At 40.5% G+C, this 11,153-nt stretch overlaps 1 protein-coding gene and 1 pseudogene across 1 annotated transcript in view; both read right to left on the bottom strand.

Moving 5' to 3' along the window:
- Window positions 1-11,153, bottom strand: part of SCTR (secretin receptor) — a 105,708-nt gene that overhangs the window by 63,325 nt on the left and 31,230 nt on the right. The gene's annotated exons all lie outside the window — the stretch shown is intronic.
- LOC123242292 lies at window positions 251-971 on the bottom strand (annotated as a pseudogene).

An 11,153-nucleotide genomic window follows, 5' to 3' on the forward strand; every position in this document is an offset into this window, starting at 1 on the left:
TATATATATATATATATATATTCATATATACACAATCACACACCCAGCCTATATTTCCCTCTTAGAATCAATACTGTTTATTGGTTCAAAGGCAGATGGGTGGTAAGGGCTAGGCAATGGGGGTTAAGTGACTTGCCCAGGGTCACAAATATATATACACATAATTTTTTTTTTTAACAAAAAGTATTTTATTTTGACATCTGAATAGATGCTGATTCCTCAAGACACTGCCTTTGGTATCTTCTCTAACTTATTCATTAGCTTGTTACACTGTGTCTTTCTGAGAAATATAGTTGCCATTTAAAATTTTTCTGATATCCTTTCTTTTTAACTGTGGAGGCCTATTGGATCAGGGCAGCTGAATTTGATACAAGTTCAACATTATTACCTTCAAGAATTAACTCATGGGAGCAGCTACGTGGCTCAATGGATAGAGAGGCAGGCCTGGAAATGGGAGATCCTCGGTTCAAATTTGGCCTTAGACACTTCCCAGCTATGGGCAAGTCACTTGACCCTCATCCTTAGAACTAATACACAGTATTGATTCTAAGGCAGAAGGTAAAGGTTTTTTTGAAACAATTAATTCATGTTTTGGGCCTTGAGAAACAGCACAAGCAGTGCCTGATCTCATGAACACTCCAGATATATTTTTCACCCAAGAAATTTTGACTTTCAACAAATGATCTTTCGATTAACTACATTGGTGGGGATGTAAACAACCTCAGAGCTCATCTTGTAATGAAGACCCAGGATAACATCTTTGATCATGTTTTGTACATTCAATATCCCCACCACTTGTCTACCCAGTGCCTTTTTTTTTCTTTCCAAAGAGACTGAGCTCAACATTAGTATGATTAAAATCCCTCTGGAGGATTTCTCTGGAATCCTTCACAATAACTTTCCAGCTCTTAAGAGAAACATCAACATTTTTCTGAGACGTCAACATTATCGTTGCTTAGAATGGCCTTCATTCTGGTCATGAATGGGCCAAGGAGAGTCTTTGCTCTTATAGATTTGAGTAAATTATTTGACTTCTCTAGGTCTCATTTTTTTTTAATCTGTAAAAAGTCAAAGAGATACCCTGGTATAGTGGAAAAATAGCTGGACTAAGAGAAAGAAAGTCTTGGATCAAGGCCTGTCTCTGATGTTTTCTCTGGCCTTCATCTTGACAGCCACTCCAGTGGATTTACTATCAGAACCAGAAACCATATCCTGAAGGTTTTCACTCTTTCTTCTCCAGCACTTGTACCCTGGGGCCAGGCTGTCCTCATTGGTGATTGACACACCTGGACCACTATTTCCAGGTAGACTGAGTTCCCCCCAGCTTGTTCTTCTGCAATCTTGCCACTGGCGTCTCCTCCAGTTCTGTGGTTTCACAATCAAATATGGCAGCAATCACTACCTGTGTTTCATTCTGAACCAAAGGATACCACGCTACCCTAAGTATATTGTTTCCATCTATTAGAATGTAAAATCAGAGTAGCAAAGATTTTTGCTTTTCTATTTGTATCTTCAGTACATAGCACAGTGATTGGCATATTTGTTGTTGTTCGATTGTTTCAGTTGTATCCAACTCTTCATAACCGCATTTGGGGCTTTCTTGGCAAAGATTCTGGAGCGGTTTGCCATTTCCTTCTCCCGCTCATTTTGCAGAGGAGGAAACTAAGGCACAGAGGGTTCACTGACTTGTCCAAGGTTACATAGCTACCAAGAGTCTGAGGCCAGATTTGAACTTAAGAAAATGAGTCTTTCTAACTCCAGGCCTAACACTCTAACCACTGTACCATCCAGCTTTTGCTCAACAAAAGCATCTTTTCTTTCTTTCTTTCTTTCCTTTTTTAACTTAATTTTCTTCTTCTTTTTTTTTTCCTTTCTTCAACCTCTATGATTCTGGAAAAATTGCTAGCTTCTAAGTATTTCAGGTCAGTCTCCAAAAGAATCTTCCTTGGTGGTTTCTTCACAAGGAATTCCCTATTCCAATGAAATTTCCAATTTGGTTAAAAAAAAAAAAAGCAGAGAGAGTAGACTTATGATTTCATCTTCCTTCCAGGTCTGACATTCCATGAATTTAATTGGTTTTCTACAGTACCTAGGTGGTACACTGGAGAGAGCACTGGACTTGGAGTCAGGAAGACCTGAGTTAAAATCCAGCCTCAGACACTTACTAGCCTTGTGACCGTGAGCAAGTCACTTAGCCCTGTTGGTCTCCATTTCCTTCTCTATAAAATGAGCTAGCAAAGGAAATAGCAATGCTGTGTATTGGTTGGTTCCAAGGCAGAAGAGTGGTAAGGGCTAGGCAATGGGGGTCAAGTGACTTGTCCCAGGGTCACACAGCTAGAAAGTGTCAGATTTGAACCCAGGACCTCCCATCTCTAGGCCTGACTCTCAATCCACTGAGTCACCTAGTTGTCCTCTGCACCAGTATTTTTTACAAAGAAAACCCCAAACAGGATCATGAAGAGTCAGTTGGATACAACTAAACAACAAGAGGTTTCCAGGGAAATCTGTCTTTAATACCATCCTACCTAATCCCATTTCTTAGACCTTTCTCTCTCCTTTTGTTACTGTCTTCTAAATTAATCCCTTAGGTTTTAGCTGGTCAAAATAATACTCTTCCCTACTCTTTCTTATTTTTTACTTCAATATTTCTCTGATGCTTCTGCTGGAGTTCTTTAATCCCTGTGGGTTCTCATTCTACCTGCAGATGGCAGCTTCTCTCCATTTTAGTGAATTGCTCACAGTTGAAAAGGGAGTGCTCAGTGGCCAACCTGCTGTCAAAAAACCTCTTCAAATTTGGATGTTAGTCTGATCCTAACAGCAGCCACACTGCACATCATTTTTACTTCATAAGACCATGTGGAGCTTATTCTTCACTAGTAGAGCCCTTGAGGATCCAAATATCTCTCAGGGGTATTTCCTTTTTAAAAGGTTATTCAGAAGAATGAAAAACTTTCAGGGCTCAAAGGAATGAATATTTATTTCCTGGTGGAATTCCAAGTACTAGTGAGAGGTCAAAGGAGTTATATTTTGCTTTTTTTTGTTGGGAGTAAAAGAGAAAGATGGGCCTTGGGATCATAGATTTAGACCTCAAAGGGACCTTACAAGTCATCAACTCCATCCCTTTAGTGTTTCAGAATATATTTTTTTGTTAATTTGAACTTGACAAGTATCAACATGAACATTTCCATATACATAGAACAGGAAAATGTTGTATATAAAACTGCATGTTTCTATTACATGCACTTAAAAAATACAAAATAAATTTAACCAGTTTTTTCTAACGTTGTCCTTTGTCTTTTGAATGTCATTCTCTCCTGTGCATGTTTAAGTGCTTCAATGATGCTCTTTTATTCTATTTTTTTTTTTTTAGTCATCATTATCATCAGTCACCTTCACCCTCACATTTTTACAGGTCAGGAAGTAGAAGTCTAGAAAAATGAAGAGATCGCTAAAGATCACATAAGGAGTAATGAGAGTCAGAATTTGAACCCAGGACCTTAGATTCTAAAACCTGTCCACTTTCCACTTCCCTACACTGTGTCTGTTCCCTTAGGCTACATCTCAGAGATGATCAAATGGTGAAACTATCCTGAGACCTGAAAGGAGGGAGGAGGAAGGAACTTTGCTATCCACCCTCAGCTGGAATAGACATAACCATGGTTCCCCTCCCAGCTCCATGGCTTGGCCTTCAGATACCCGGATTAGGCACTTGACAGAGTTTCAACCCCAGGTTAGCACAATGACTTGGATGGTCTGAGAGAACGTGTCTCTATTTCTCTGGCTGGCATTGGCCAGGCCGCCCACTATATCGTAACTGGATTCTCCCCCTTCCCTTCTCCCTGATCCCACCCCCCATCCCACAGGTGAATCTGTGATTCTGCTCCAGAGATACTTCCAGCCAGACTCACCCACTTCTTCTTCCTATAATTACGTCCTCTCTGTAAACTAGGAGTTCTTAAGCTTCTTTATATCATGAACTCCCTTGGTTGTCTAGTGAAACTATAAACCCCTTCTCAGAATAATCTTTTTAAATGCATAAAATAAAATTCACAGGATTATGAAGAAAACCAATTATGTTAACATAGATAACACAATGGGGCAGCTAAGTGGCAAGTGGATAAAATTCTGGCTTGCAGTCAGGAAGACTTACTTGTCTTCCTGAGTTCAAATCTGGCCTCAGACACTTATTGTGTATGTGACTCTGGGCAAGTCACTTAACCCTGTTTGCCTCAGTTTCCTCATCTGTAAAATGAGATGGAGAAGGAAATGGCAAACCATTCTTTGCCCAGAAAACTTTTCGAGGTATCTTTGCCAAGAAAATCCCAAAATGAGGTCATGAAGAGACAGACACAACTGAAATACTAAACAACGGCAATAGATAGCAAATGTATACATAAAAATAAAACTTTCTAGATTTCAGTTTAAAAGGCAAGGGACCTGGTGACAGTGGGAATGTGTTCTGCCTCTAATCAGGGCAAAGGAGGGGAAGAAGAAAAGAAATTCAGTCAAGCAGACAACAAACAACTCGTACGTGGGCGGAGGTTTCCTAGAGACAGGTTTGGTTGGGGACTGGAAGGAGGACTTCCTCTAGACCTGTGGATATCTTCAGATAGATGGAGAAGGCCCTGTTTTTACTCTCATGGTGTTTCTACTTTATTGGGGTAAAGAAAATAATCACTGTCCCAGAGAGAGTTCCCCATCAGATAGAGGTAAAAAAAGAGAGGCAGGAGTATTGTTTTCAGAAATTCACATTAAAATGTTAACAAAGTGTACTGAGAACGGAAAAGGCTGGGGTTTGGGTGACATTTATCTTCTTCTCCCATCAGCCCAGTTGACCTCTCAGAAGGCCCAGAAAATTTGGTTTTAAGATGCTGAGATATCAGATATGATTGTTTCAAGGGAGAGGGGGAAGTAAATAAGGACAGAGAAAGCTTCTAGATAGCAGGATTCACAGTTGCACCCTTTGAGGGCTTGAGTGATCAAGCCTAGAACAAGGGGAACATAGAGCAAACACTGTAGCAAATGGCATGGGAGCAGACTTGAGATGGGTTTCTCCTTAGTCATCATTCTTCTTGACCTCTTGGTTGCTTCTGACATTTAATCTCTTCCTGGATATTCTCTTTCCTTGGTTTTTGAGACACTGCTCTCTCCTGACTATTCTCCTTACCTGTCTGATATCTCCTCAGCATATATACAGATCATAATCCATGATCCTCTCTTGGGCATGGGCTCTGTCATAAACCATCACCTCTTTATATATATATATATCTGATTAACAGTTCCCATGAGTTTAGCTGTCATCCCTAATCAGATAATTCTCAAATCTACTTATCCAACTCCTATCAGTATGCTGGGTAGCTGTAGTAGATAAAGTGCCAGACTTGGAATCAGTTGACTCATTTTCCTGAGTTCAAATCCAATCTCAGACACTTATTAGTTGTGTTACTATGTCCCTGGTAAATCACTTAACCTTCTTTGCCTCAGTTTCCTCTTCTGTGAAATGAGCCAGAGAAGGAATGGCAAACCACTTCAATATCTTTGTCAAGTTGGGTAGCTCAGTGGATTGAGAGCCAGGCCTAGAGACAGGAGGTCCTAGATTCAAATCTGGCCTCAGACACTTCCCAGCTGTGTGACCCTGGGCAAGTCACTTGACCCCCATTGCCTAGCCCTTACCACTCTTCTGCCTTGAAGCCAATACACAGTATTGACTCCAGGACAGAAGGTAAAGGTTTAAAAAAAAAAAAGACTGCATTTGAGGTCACAAAGAATTGGATGTGACCAAAACAATTGAACAACAAATCTCCATGCTGAGCTCCAGTCCTCCTGGACTTCTCCACTTAGATGTCCTATTGGTATCCCAAACACAACATATATAAAACAGAATCATTATTTCTCTCTTAGTCTTCCTTACCTCCTAACTGTCCTAATTCTGTTAGTGGTACCATCATCCTTCCATTTTCTTAGATTTATAGTTCTCCTTCACACACAGCCCCTGTCCAGTCATTTGCCAAGTTTTATTCATTTTTACCTCCAGAACATCTCTCAGATCTGTACCTTTGCTTCATTTATACATCCACTGTCCTAGTTCAGGCCCCCATCACCTCTTGCCTGAACTAAAGAAGTTAAATAGTCTCTTCATTGGACTCTCTGTCTCTGTCTGTCTCTCTCCATCCTCTCCTATTTGTGATCCATATTTCTACTCAACTATTAAAACACCATTCCTCAGGCAACTAGGTGGCTCAGTGGATGGAGAGCCATGCCTGGAGATGGGAGTCCTGGGTTCAAATATGCCCTGAGACACTTCCTAGCTGTTTGATCTGCCTTAGTGTTGATTCTAAGACATAGGTAAGGATTTTAAAAATTCCTAAACCACAGGTCTGATAATACCATTCTCCTCCACAAGAAGTTCCAGTAGTTTAAATTTGCTTTTTGGATAAAATGCAAATTCCTGTTTGACATTTAAAATTCTTTACAATCCAGCACTTAGCTCCCTTCCCAAATTTTATTCACATTATTCTCCTTCACACAGTCTGTTCCAGTGAAAATGACCTGGGAATGAAGAAATACTTATTAAGTGTCTCCTTTGTGCTAGATATTTTACTTATGATCTCATTCAATCCCCACAACAACCCTGGGAGGTAGGGCTATTATTATCCCCTCTTTTCTAGTTGAGGAAATTGAGGTAAAACAGGTTATGTGATTTGCTCAGGATCACATAACTAGTAAGTATCTGGAGCTGCATTTGAATTCAAGTTTTCTTGACTCTATAGGACTGGTACTCTAACCATTGTGCCACTTCTAAAAAATCTACTTATTGTTTCCTTTATAAGACATTTAATTTCCCACCTCCATGCTTTTGCATAGGTTTCTCTTCCCCCATGTCTGGAATGCGTTCTCTTCTTACCTCTACTCCTCAGAATCCCTACCTTTCTTCCAGGTCCAGTTTAGATACGACTTCCTTCATGATCTTTCCTGTACCACCTCAGTTTAATGTTGGTTTTAGAATCAAAACCCTGAATTCCCATCCCTATTCCTAAACTTCCCATCTGTGTGACCTTAATCAGCCTTTGGGGATCTCACTTATGTCATCCATAAAATGAAGAGGATAGAGTAGAAAGTTACCCCTTCTACCCTTAGATCAATGAGCCATGATTCCTTCTCAAGATTGCTTTGTATATGTTTAGTATTTACTCATCCATGTCCATTTTGTACCATATTCTTCACCCCCACCCCCAAAGAATGGAAGCTTCTTGAGGACAGAGAAGCTTTTGGTTTTTAGGTTGAGAAGCAAGTAAGAAAACATATAAGAATCATTTGGTGAACCATAAATCTCTACAGAAATTATTACTAGTCAATTCATCCCAACCACTCCTTATAGTAGGTACTTAAGAGTAGGTACTGAATAACTTATATTAGGTACTTAATAACTGCTACTTAGATGTAATGGAATGTGTTAAAACTTGAGGAATGTTGAAAAGAAGAAGGGCCATAGATAAGTTGTTCCTGTGGTCCAATCTTGCCCAAACTCAACTTCTCAATCCTCGTTATTTATAAAATGAACTCAGGGATCACTGGGTGCTGGACCTGGAGTATTTGTAGAGAAATATATCAAGCCCAAGTGACATCTGGAGCAGGAGGGGTGAAGCATGAGCTGGCCTGGGAGGTTATACCAACATGATAAATCACTCCCTGCCCCAATTTCCACCAGGGTGCCCAGTGCCTGCCTTATCTTCCCATGGAGACCAAGAGGAAAAGGTTCCAGTTTGCCTTGGCTCTCCTTCCTCCATCCCTACCTTGCTTATCAGCCATCCAGCTCTTTGTAAGCATTAACCCCTTCTTCCTCTGCTTGGGAGCAATAGTGAGCTTCCTACCAGGCTACCCAAAACAAATCAAATAAAAATCCTACAGCAACCTTCCTTCTTCCACTCTTGAGGAAGGAATGCTGCTCCCCATCCCCATCTCAAGGGTGTTGTTTGCAGCTAGCAATATTCTCCCACAACTCACAGAAGGGCTCAGGGTTCTAAATCTGGAGATAGAGGATCTGAATTTGAATCCTGGTATTCTTATTCAGAATCTATGTGACTTTAAGCAAGCCTAAATCTCTTGGGCCTCAGTTTTCTCATCTATAAAACCAAGGAGCTACACTAGATGGGCCTCAAAAGCCCCTTAAAGCATTGAGCCCATGACCCTATGATCCTCCTTTGGGTTAATGGAAACCTGTTCACTTGCCTTCTTTGGCACAAATCAGTCAAACAATCTCACCTGAGCTGGAGGTCATATACCCAGGAGCCACCCTGACCACAAGGTGTAGGTTCACTGGATAGGTCTATTTTAGTGCATTCTCCCTTGGCTGGGAAAAGACAATCTAGGGCAGGTTCTGCCTAGCAAGGTCCATCAGCCTTAATCCTAAGGACTAACAAGATTTGGAGACAAAGGTTTGAGTACAGGCTCAGCTAACTTCAATTTAACTTCAATCAAATCACTTACTCGCACTGAGTCTCAGTTTCCTCCCCTCCCCGGATAGGGTTATATAACCAATGGGGATCATAATACTCATCTCTCCAGGCAGTGAGGTATCACAGAAGGTAGAGTGCTGAGCCTGGAGTCAGTACTCTCATTGTCCTGAGTTCAAATCTGACCTCAGACACTTAACAATTCATTTAACCTTTTTTTGCCTCCTCATCTGTAAAATGAGCTGGAAAAGGAAATGACAAACCTTTCCAATATCTCTGCCAAGAAACCCCAAATGGGGACATGAAGGATCAGACAGGACTGAAAAACAACTGAAGAAGAACAACAATATTCATTTCATAGGGTTGTGTTGGGCTATTCCTAAGATAAGAGCAATAGGGCATGATATATAGAAAAGTGGTTTCAGAATCAGAAAGATCTGGATTCAAGTCCTGACTCTCTCACACACACACAAAAATACACACACACACACACACACACACACACACAGAGGATGTGTGACCCTGGGCAAGTCACTAACCTCTGAGTACTCTAGAACACATCTCTACATTGCAGGGATGGTGTGAAATTTCTACTATTCAGATATTTTTTTATATCAGTGAAATCATAAGGCCAGACCCTATCCCTATGAGATAATATATGTAAAACTCTATAAAATACTCTAAATGGAGTAGGCCTGTATCTAACCAGGTGAGATTGAAAAGGCAAATCTCTTCCACCTCCCCCAAATGATCTCCCTTACTGAAAGTTTCCCAGGAGCTTTTTTCACCTCATATAAAATTTATCCATTAGGAATTCATTTAGGTTAAATAATTTATTTCAAAATGCAATTACCCCAAGGAGAAGAGGAATGTATTGTCATTCATACATAGTTTGATTTAACCAGTTTTGATTTCTTCTGAGGATCTTCAGCCACATGGCAGGAATTTTGATGGGAAGCTATGGCCTTGGCAGGATATCAGTGATGCTCAGAGGGGAAGATGGGAAGAGGAGTCCTTTGGCTCTGGGGTGGGAAAGGGGGAGGAGAAAATGAGTTTGATGGGCAATAAAGTCAGCAAGTTTAAAATGTCTATTGGACATCCAGTTCAAGATGTCTGAAAGGCAATTGGAGATAAAATATTGGAGATCAGCAGAGAGGTTTTGTTGTTATTGTTCAGTTTTTCAGTCATGTCTGATTCCTCATGATCTCATTTGGGTTTTCTTGGTTAACATACTATAGTGGTCTGTCATGGTTTTCTCCAGTTCATTTTAAATATAAGGAAACTGAGGCAAATGGGGTTAAATGACTTCCTTCAAGAAGTTGAATCTTCCTAACTTCTAACCTGGCATTCTACCCACTTAGCTGCCTAGCAGAGAGGTTAAGACAGAATAAATAGATTCGAGAATCACCAGCATAAAGATAGAAATAAAACCCTTGGGAACTGATGAGATCACCAAGTGAAACAATACAGGAAGAAGAAAAGAGGGCCCAGGACAGACCCTATGGGACACCTTTATTTAGAGGGTATGATCTGGATGAGGCCCTAGCAAAGGAGACTGATAAGGAGTGTCAGAGAGGTAGTAAGAAAACTAGAAGGGAGTGAAAACCTAGAGAAAATAGCCCAATAAGGAGAAGAGGGTGATCAGTGGTTTCCAAGTCTACAGGGAGGTCAAGAAGAATAAGGACTGAGAAAAGGCCATTGCATTTGGCAGTTAGGAAATTATTTATAACTTTGGAGAGTGCCATTTCCATGGAATGATAATGGAAGTAGGGTTTTAGAGTCAAGAAAGTGAGAGGAGAAGTGATGGCAACCATTATAGTTTGCCTTCTCAAAGAGTTTAGCCACAAAAGGCAGAGGAAATAGAGGTAATGAGGATGGAAGGATCAAGTGAAGCTGTTTTTGATGATGGAGGAGATATGAGCATTTTGTAGACAGTAGGAAAGGGGCCAATAGACAAGGAGAAATTGAAATGATAGAGTGGAGATGATGGGGGCAGGGGGACAATTTGTTGGGGAGACAGGACAGAATGTGATAACTTTGGTGAGTAAAGATTAGGAATAAGACTACTTTTCATGAGAGAGAAAGATGAAGGGGGATACAGCGGCAGAAGATGATATGAAATAAGGAAAAGGGAAGAAGAGGAAGCAAATGACAAATAACCCAATTTTTTTTTCTAAAACATAAGGCAAGGATCCTGTATGGTTGGGGGAGCCATAGGAAGTTTGAAGAAGAATGAAAAGGTTTGAAAGAGCTTCAAAAGAGTCACAATAAAGAAAAAAAGGTCCAATATTACCATTTTCTTTTTTTTTAATTTTTTTTATTAGACATTTATTAATATTTGTTTTTAACCTGTTTACATACTTTATGTCCCTACTTTCCCCTTCACCCCCCGCTCTCCTCCCACCCATGGCCAACGCACATTCCACTGGTTGTAACATGTGTCCTTGTTCAGGGTCTATTTCCCATTCATGTCCGCCTCAGCCCATGCATTCAAGCATTCTTATATGTTTCCTCTCCTGCAGTCCTTCCTCTGAATGTGGGTAGCATCTTTACCATAAATCCCTCAGAGCTGTCTTGTGTCATTGCAGTGCTGCTGGTACAGGAGCCCATTACATTCGATTTTACCATAGTATATCAGTCTCTGTGTACAATGTTCTTCTGGCTCTGCTCCTTTCACTCTGCATCAGTTCCTGGAGGTCT

The sequence above is a fragment of the Gracilinanus agilis genome, chromosome 3 (assembly GCF_016433145.1).
Source record: "Gracilinanus agilis isolate LMUSP501 chromosome 3, AgileGrace, whole genome shotgun sequence".
NCBI lineage: Eukaryota > Metazoa > Chordata > Mammalia > Didelphimorphia > Didelphidae > Gracilinanus > Gracilinanus agilis.